Source organism: Suncus etruscus, chromosome 5 (assembly GCF_024139225.1).
Source record: "Suncus etruscus isolate mSunEtr1 chromosome 5, mSunEtr1.pri.cur, whole genome shotgun sequence".
In the NCBI taxonomy this organism is placed as follows: Eukaryota; Metazoa; Chordata; class Mammalia; order Eulipotyphla; family Soricidae; genus Suncus; species Suncus etruscus.
The window spans coordinates 16,251,389-16,261,147 of record NC_064852.1 but is presented as its reverse complement, the minus strand read 5'-3'; positions in this window follow the sequence as shown (position 1 = coordinate 16,261,147).

Here is a 9,759-nt window from a genome sequence, read left to right as displayed (position 1 = left end):
ACCAAAACAAAACAACAACAACAAATTAAAAGGCTTTATATGACAGCTGGAGTGGTGGGACAGTGGGGTGAGTACTTGCCTTACATGCAGCTGACCCAGATTTAATCCCTTCCACTCCAGATGGTCCCCAAAGCCTACCAGGATTGAAGCCTCAGTGCAGAGCCAAGAGTAAGCCCTGAGAACTGAGCGCATAATTGCTTCTAAGCATAGCCTGGAGTGACCCTGTAAAGGAAAACACACACACACACACACACACACACACACACACACACCTGGAGTGACCCTGTAAAGGAAAACATACACACACACACACACACACACACACACACACACACACACCCCAAAATAAAAGAAGCAGCTAAGAAAGAAACAGCATGTGGCTTTAATTAGCACCTTCCATAAAAACACCAGCCTGAAGAGCAGCTTTGAGAACCCTGAGCAGACCAAACCAGTTAAATTATCCAAGGGCAGCCAGATGTGGCTCATTTCAAGACTGGCCTGGCGGCCTGGCTGCTGTGTGTGGGGACACGAAAGCACTGCATCTGGCTCCCAGCCCAGCTGAGTCGCTGGCCTCCCTTCCAGAATTATGGCCTCGAGAAGTGCCCTTCATGCTGTGTAGGCCAAAGCTACTTGTTTTATCCAGGCACCAGGGAGCACCCCCTGCCTTCTCTGCATGCTCCCTAAATGCCTGCCTTGGCCTTGGTAATTCTGGGTTCCCATTTTTGTTTATTTCTTGGGATGAACTTTGCCTCCCACTAGGGACTGCATTGCCTTCCCACCCCTACTTCCTCACTCAAGGGCTCAAGCACATCTCTGGCATGGTGCCCCAAAGTCAACCTCCTCGGCCTTACAAGAACCCGCAGCATTCCTGGGATGGGCCCCACAACAATATAGACAGAAAGAGCTGAACTCCTGACCATCATTCCTGTCTTCTCACTTTTTTTGTCTGTGTGGTTTTTGGGTCACACCCGGCAGTGCTCAGGGGTTTTTCCTGGCTCCGTGCTCAGAAATTGCTCCTGGCAGGCCCGGGGGATCATATGGGACGAGAGGATTCAAACTGATGACCTTCTGCATGAAAGGTAAACGCCTTACCTCCATGCTATCTCTCTGGCCCCCTTCTCACTTGTCTTTTTTTTTTTTTTTTTTTTTTTTTGGTTTTTGGGCCACACCCTGTGACGCTCAGGGGTTACTCCTGGCTATGTGCTCAGAAGTTGCTCCTGGCTTCTTGGGGGACCATATGGGACGCCCGGGGATCGAACCGAGGTCCATCCTAGGCTAGCGCAGGCAAGGCAGGCACCTTACCTCCAGCGCCACCGCCCGGCCCCTTCTCACTTGTCTTGATGAGGAAAAGTCAACCTCTGAGAGATCCCCGTTCACCCCTTGTTAGTATCCACACAGTGGGGGACCAGAGAGGTCATAGGGCTTCAGGCACTGGCCTTGCATAAAGCCAGTTCAATGTTCGAGCAGCTCTAGAAGTAACCCCAGAAGACATTTAGGAGTTATTGGAGAGTAACCAAATAAACAAACTAAAACATGCTGGGTGCTGCCTCTTCCTAGCCTACTTTCTTCCTCCCTGGCATCTTCTCAGTCCCCCCGACTAACACCATCCCGTCCTCTGTCCTTCCAGACATTTCCCCAGGCTCACAGTTCCAGTTAGGTATCACTCTGACTGGTCCCAGGCTCCCTTCTCTGAGAGTTCGCAAACTGCCTGTACTTGAATATTTCCACCGTGGGAACAGACTCAGACCCCCTCCTGTCTCCTCTGCACCCCACTCTGCCTCCACTTATTCCCAGAAATCATGGCTACCTCCTTAGAGGCTCTTAGCTCCCATTCCCAGTAGACTCCTCTTCCCTCCCAGTCTTCACCCGTCAGCAAGCTGCTGGCTCCTTTGTTTCCAGAACCTTACACACACACACACACACACACACACACACACACACACACACACACACACACACTGGCTCCTTTGTTTCCAGAACCTTACACACACACACACACACACACACACACACACACACACACACACTCACGCCAGTGACCAGTGAGCAGGTGGATTTAATTAAAAACCCAAATTAGGAAATAATCCCAAGTCAGATCCATTTTGGGTTGTGGGGGAGACTCACAGTGCTAGAGATACTTCTGATACAGCGCTTGGGAGATCAGACAGTACGAGGGGTTAAATAAACCCAGGGCTCCCACATACAGAGCACCCACCACTCCAGCTCTCAGAGCATGTTCAGACACCTGCAAGGCAGATATGTTCACCTTGCTGTGCAAAGCCTTTCCCAAATCACTTAGACCACCCTCAGGTTCTGCCATTTCTTCTCTCCTGCTCCTTCCCAGGCTTCTGGACTCTTCCAGAAGTTTCCTGAGCTGCTCCATGCCCTCTGGGAAGCAGAGGCTCCCTCAGACACTTTCCCACTGGGTTGGAAAATTGCCCCCACCCTACCCCTGCACCTACATTGTTCAGTTATTTGGAGATTAGGGTGCACAAGTGTTTCCCTCTTTCACTTCTGGAGAAGGAGTTCTTTATTTCTGCCCTGTATCCTCTATTCATAGTGCAGGCAGCTTATTTGCCTTCCTGGGTCAAGGTTTCAGAACCTACTGGGCCAAGCACTCCTTTTTCAGAAAAGGACTGTTTGGGGGCTGGAGCGATAGTCCATCGTGGAGGGCACTTGCCTTGCATGTGACTGACCCAAATTCGACCCCTGGCATCCAATAGGATCTCCCAAGCACCTCCAGGAATAATTCATGAGTGCAGAACTAGGAGTAATCTCTGAGCATTGTTGGTATGGTTAATTTTCTTTTCTTTCTTTTTTTTTTTTAAAGAAAAAAAGCACTACTCTCTAAAAAAAACCCCTTCAGTTTCCTTCCTTCCTTCCTTCCTTCCTTCCTTCCTTCCTTCCTTCCTTCCTTCCTTCCTTCCTTCCTTCCTTCCTTCCTTCCTTCCTTCCTTCCTTCCTTCCTTCCGTTTTTGGGCCACACCTGGTGATGCTCAGGCTTCTGGCTATGCGCTCAGAAATCGCTCCTGGCTTGGGGGACCATATGGGATGCTGGAGGATTGATCCACGGTCCATCCTCAGCTAGTGCGTGCAAGGCAGACGCCTTACTCTCTGTGCCACTGCTCCAGCCCCCAGTTTTCTTTCTCTTTCTTTCTTTCTTTCTTTCTTTCTTTCTTTCTTTCTTTCTTTCTTTCTTTCTTTCTTTCTTTCTTTCTTTCTTTCTTTCTTTCTTTCTTTCTTTCTTTCTTTCTTTCTTTCTTTCTTTCTTTCTTTCTTTCTTTCGTTCTCTCTCTCTCTCTCCCTCCCTCCCTCCCTCCCTCCCTCCCTCCCTCCCTCCCTCCCTCCCTCCCTCCCTCCCTCTCTCTCTCTCTCTCTCTCTCTCTCTCTCTCTCTCTCTCTCTTTCTTTCTTTCTTTCTTTCTTTCTTTCTTTCTTTCTTTCTTTCTTTCTTTCTTTCTTTCTTTCTTTGTCACACCATGAGGTTCTCAGGGGCTCTTTCCAGAACTGTGTTCTCAGGGCTTCCTCCCAGTGGGGCTCAGGGGGGCCATAAGGGATCAGGAACAGAACTTAGAGTTCCCACAGGCAGAGATTCTGCTCTGGCCTTCTGAGTTTCTCTCAGGCCTCCAAATCTACCTGTTTTGTTTGTTTGTTTGTTTGTTTTGAACCAATCTGATGGTGCTCAGAGGCTCCTCCTGGCTCTGTACTCAGGAATCACTCCTGGCGATGCTCGGGGGACCATATGGGATGCCCAAGATTAAACTGGAGTCAGCCATGTGCAAGTCCCCTACCCACTGTACTATCACTCTGACCCCCAAATCTACCTTTTTTTTTTTTTAACAAACTAAAAGTGACCCCAATGGTGCCTGAGACTACAGGATGGCTCTGAGTAGCAGATTGCCCATTGTAAGAAGCAGTAACAGTACGTGGAAAAGATAAATGTTTGGGTCAAAGTGATAGTACAGCAGGGAGGGCGTTTGCCTTGCATACAGAAGATCTGCATTTGATACTTGGCCCCCATATGGTCCCCTGAGGTCTGCTAGGAGTGATTCCTAAGTGCAGAGCCAGGACTAACCCCTGAGCATCACAGAAGATGGCCCAAAAAGAGAATATTGGGAGTATACGTTTTGTTTTGGGGTCACACCCAACTGTGCTCAGAGCTTATTCCTGGCTGTGTTTAGGCATCTCTCTTGGCAGGACTCAGGACTATGTGGGGTGCTGAAGTTTGAAAACAGGTGTATACAAGGCAAGTGCCCTGCCTACTGTACTATCTTTCTGGCTCCTGGAAAAGATTTCTTGAATGAATGAATGAATGATAGAAAGCCAGAGTGGTGGCACAGTGGTAAGGCATTTTGCCTTGCACGTGGCTGACCCAGGATGAACCTGGGTTTGATCCCTGGTGTCCCATATGGTCCCCCAAGCCAGAAGTGATTCTGAGCATCACTGGGTGTGGGCCCATGGGCCCACCCCCCATAAAAAAAGGAATGTCCAGAATGCCACCACTTGCAAAGGAAAATCTTTCTTCTTAGATACTCACCTCTGCTCTTTTGCCAACTGTTTCTTCAATCCCACTTCGGTTTTTCTTCTTTTATTTTTTGGGGAATAATGGGTGGTACCCAGCTATGCTCAGGGCTGCTGATTCCTACCTCTGTACTCAGTCATCACTCCTGGTGGTTCCTTCCTCCCTCCCTTCCTCCCTTCCTCCCTTCCTCCCTCCCTTCCTCCCTTCCTTCCTTCCTTCCTTCCTTCCTTCCTTCCTTCCTTCCTTCCTTCCTTCCTTCCTTCCTTCCTTCCTTCCTTCCTTCCTTCCTTTCCTTTCCTTCCTTCCTTCCTTCCTTCCTTCCTTCCTTCCTTCCTTCCTTCCTTCCTTCCTTCCTTCCTTCCTTCCTTCCTTCCTTCCTTCCTTCCTTCCTTCCTTCCTCCCTCCCTCCCTTCCTCACTCCCTCCCTCTTTCCCTCCCTTCCTCCCTTCCTCCCTCCCCTCCTTCCCTCCCTCCCTCTCTCCCTCCCTCCCTCCTTCCTTCCTTCCTTGGTGTTTTTTTGGGCCACACCTGGTGGTACTCAGGGATTACTCCTGGCTTTGCACTCAGAAATCACTCCTGGCAGGCTTGGGGGACCATTTGGGATGCCAGGGATTGAACCAGGGTCAGTCCTGGGTCGGAGACATACAAGGCAAACACCCTGCCACTGACTATAGCTCTGGCTCCTCCTGGAGATTCTCAAAGGGACCGTATGGGATGCCAGGGATCAAGCCCAGGTCAGCTTGCCCATACTAGCCTTGCATTCTCCCAGACTTTGACCTGACAATGCTGTGAATTAAGGCTCCACTTTATTACAAGGCTCCTAGGTTCCCTGGGGGCTAAGAATATGCTCCGGGCCTGTGTCTTCATCACCTTATGAGTCTGAATCTTGCGACTCACTCAACCAGCCTTTGTATCGCCCATCACAGGGGAGGCAGCAAGTCACTGTTTACCTACTTTATAGGTGTGGAAACTGGGCCTGTGAGGCCTGCCTCCCACGTTGGCCTGCTCTGGAACCAGCTGGGCCATTCCTGCTGGGCCACAGTAAAAACTCCAGCACTGCTTCTGCAACCCCTGTCCCCATCAGCTTCTACATTTTCCTTCACGGGGATCCCCCCTTCCCTCCTCAGCTCCTCCTTTATGTCCCTTTGCCCCTTAGGCCAGTGGCAGAGATGGTCAGATGGAGCAAGGGCCCTGAAATTAGTCACAACCAAGACATTGTTCCTATTTGTAGGAGCCTGAGAGCTGCAGAGGCGGCTGTGGGTGACTATTAAGAGACAAGCAGGAGCTAGGGGCCAGTGGGACAGAGCCAGGAGGAGGGCACTGAACTCTGAGCCTGCCCCCAACCCCAGCTCTGTAAAGGGCCAGCTCCTGCCCCGCATTCTCCTCCCATGCCCCTCAGAACTTCCTGATCCACTGAATAACCCTGAGATGGCAAAACAGGCCAACTCATCTCTGGCAAACCAGCCGGGCAGGTCTTCTGGTGCCAGGTTGGAGGGTGGGGTAGCAGGCGAGCCGGTCACGGTGCAAGGGCATTCACCTGCAGGCTCTGTGCAGAGAGAGGGCTTCGGTGAGAAGCTGCCTGGCATATAGCAGCGGCCTCTTAGATCCACAGATGGGAGGCGGGATTCAAGGGGACCTTACTAGTGGCAGTTAGAAGCGATTTGAGCATATTTTGTGTATCTGTTTGTGTTCTGTAAGTCACACCTGGAGGTATTCAGAGCTTCCTCTTAGCTCTGCACTCAGGGATCACTCCTGTCAGAGTTCAGGGAGCATATGAGTGCCAGAGGCAAATCTGTTTGGTTCAATAAGATGTTCTTCATGTCAAGAGAGATCTCTGAGCACCAAACTAGGTGTAAGCCTTGAGCACAGTCTGGCAGGGCCTCAAAACCCAAACAGGGTACGGAGAGATAACACAGCGTTAAGGCATTTGTCTTAAGGCAGCTGATCCAGGACGAACGGTGGTTCAAATTCTGGCATCCCATATGGTCTCCTGTGCCTGCCAGGAGCGATTTCTGAGTGCAGAGCCAGATGTAACCCCTGAGCACAGCCGGGTGTGACCCAAAAACAAACAAAAAGAAAACAAAAACAAAAACACTCAAACTGAACAGAACAGGACAGAGAGAAGGTTTAAAGTCTTTGCCTGCAAGCTCAGCACCCTGGGGTCCCCTGAATCGTGGGATGGACCAAGTTGGGAGTAGCTCCTTGAACACCACTGGGTGGAGCCCTAAATCTAGAAACAACAAAGACTCCAGGCTGCACAGATTGAAGGCTGCAAAGTCAGAATACCTAGGTTGGGATCCACATTTTTTTAAATCTTATTTTATTCTTCTACTATTCATGTTATCTGCCTCCATCTCTTTGTCGTTGTTGATGTGGTTGCCATGACAGTGGCCTCACAAACCGTCAGGCTTTGGTGCTTTGATGTTTTGAGGAGGGTGACACTTCCGTTGGCAGGGCAGTCTCCCTGCTGGCCTCATTCTTGGTTCAGACACGCAGGACGGATGCAGGTTCAATCCCAAGGTATCCCATATGGTCCCCAGAGCCAGGAGCAATATCTGAGCGCAGAGCCAGAAGTGACTCCTGAGCGCTGCTGGCTGTGCCCCTCCCACAAAAATCAAAAACAAACACAAAAGAGTCACGCAGGTTATATTCGTTGTACTCACTAGGAGGCGCCATGTGCTCACACACAGGCAGCCCAGCATTGACACATCTCCCTGAGATGCTTGGAAATACCAGGCTGCAAAGTGACCAGAAGACACTGTTCACCGCAGAACAGCCACCAGAATCGCGCCTTCATGAGCTTTGGTTGTTTGAAAAAGACGCCCCAAAAATAAATAGAGCAATAGCACGGTGGGTAAGGCATTTGCCTTGCAGAAGGTTGACCAGGGTTTGATCCCTGGCATCCCACTCCTGAATTCATTCTGAGCACAGAGCCAGGAGTAACCCATGAATGCCGCTGGGTGTGTCACCCCCCCCCCCCCAATGTAACAAAGAATAGAAAAAGAAAAGAGACAGGTTGGAGCGAAAGCACAGTGGGTAGAATGTTTGCCTTGCACATGGCTGACCTGGGACCAACCTGGGTGAGATCCCAGGCATCCCATATGGTCTGAGTGCTGCAGGCTGTGGCCCCCTCAAAAAAATACAAAATCAGGGACCAGAGAGATAGCATGGAGGTAAGGCATTTGTCTTGCATGCAGAAGGATGGTGGATTGAATCTCAGCATTCCATATGGTCCCCCGAGCCTGCTGGGGGCAATCAATTTCTGAATGTAAAGCCAGGAATAACCCGAGCGCTGCCGGGTGTGACCCCAAAACCAAACAAACAAACAACCCCCCCAAACAAAAACAAAAACAATCTTCCCATGAGCAGAATCCAAGTGGGTGGTGTTAGGATGAAGGCCCTGGCCTCCCGGGTAGCAAATGTCTGAGTGAGGTTCTAGGGGTCATCATGTGATGTGCTGAACTAGTACCTGTGAGAAAAACACAAAACGCTGTCCCCTCCCCAAGCTCTGGCTTTCTTAGGGACATGGTCAGCCTTGATGCTTGTGAGGAGAGTGTGAGAGGTTGTTGAGGGGGATTCTGCGAGAGAAACTGCGGTTTCTGAGTGGGGTGCTGAGGATCCAGCCAAAGGCAGTGAGTGGCAGGGCTCTGACCATTGTCACTCACATCACAACCTTCGGACCATGTCTGAGTGGACACTGCCACCTGCAGGCAGCTATCTGCATGGCATTTAGAGATGAGCTTTGGGAGACTGGGTTTGCATTCTGCCACCTCTTCAGACATTTTAATTTTTTTATTTCTGGGACACACTTGGTGGTGCTCAGAGGCTACTCCTGGCTCTGTACTCAGAAATCACTCCTGGCTGGAATGGGGATCATACACGATGCCTGGGACTGAACCAGGTTGGCTATGTGCAAGGGAAATTTCCTACCCAAAGTACTATCACTCTCGCCCTTTCTTTTTTCCCATTTGTCATTTATTCCATATTAATCGCCCATTGTTTTTTACCTTTTTTTTGGGGGGGGACATTTAAGAATGCTCAGGAAATACTCTTGGTTACACGCTCAGGGATCACTATTGGCATTACTTGGGTATATATGGGATGCTAGGGATTGAACCTGGGTATACTACATACAATGTAAACACTTTATCTGCTATACTATCAGACTCCAGTTTTTAGGTTTTTTTTTTTTGGGGGGGGACACCCATTGATGCTCCTGAAGTAATTACTCCGGGCTAGACTCTGGGAACCATAAGGGATGCTGGGAGATTGAACCCTGGTCGGCCATTTCCAAGGCAAACACCCTACCTGCTGTACCATCATTCCTGCCCTAATACGGATTTGTTTGTTTGCTTTTGTTTTGGGGCCACACTGGGCTGTACTCACATCTGGTTGCCTCAGGAAATCAAACCTGAGTTTGTCTCATGCAGGACAAGTACCTTACCTCCTGTACCATCTCTCCAAGACCCTTATTCAGATGTTTGGGGAATTGTGTTTGAGCCTTATCTTGGCAGGGCTCATTGGATCCTCCTGGGTGTCTGGCCATGATTGGCTGCTTGAGATCTCAAGAAACCATGTGGTGCCAGGGATCCAATCAGGGTCAGCGCGCATAAGTGCATAAATCCCTCAACTTCCTCTGTGGTGCCCGAGTTTAACCAAACGTGAATATCTGAGATATAGCTAAAGGAACAGCACATGCTGAGGCCCCGAGCTGAGCCTCAACTCAGTCCCAGTCCTGACAGCAAGACAGTGCTCGGATGTGGGCTTACGAGTCACAGCATTGGCTTGTCTGGATCTTTCAACGGAGCAAGCTTGGGCAGGTGGCAGGAGGCTGAGCCCTGGCCTGTCCCAAGCTTCTAACACAGGAGCATCTGCCAGACTCTGAGCTTCAGGATCCTCAGCTGCCACCAGCTCCTTAGTGACTTGAGGTCCAGGTGCCACTGGAGACAGCCTGGGACCTGGAAAGGGCAAAGGGCCTAGTGTGCACTATGCATTCAGTCACTTCTCGCTCTGCACCCCTTTGTAGTGGGACCCAGAGTCTGAGGCAGGAGCAGCTTAGCCACCCGCGTGCTCCTTCCAGCCTGGCCAGTAGCCATGTGTCCCCTTTGGACGGTGTCTCCCTGCGAGCACACATCACATCCTGTGAGCACCACCCCCACACGCTGAACCACCAACTGAGGGGCCTGCCCAGCTCCCCTACTGCCCGCCTGCTCCCTGGACTGGGCATGCTGGATGCAA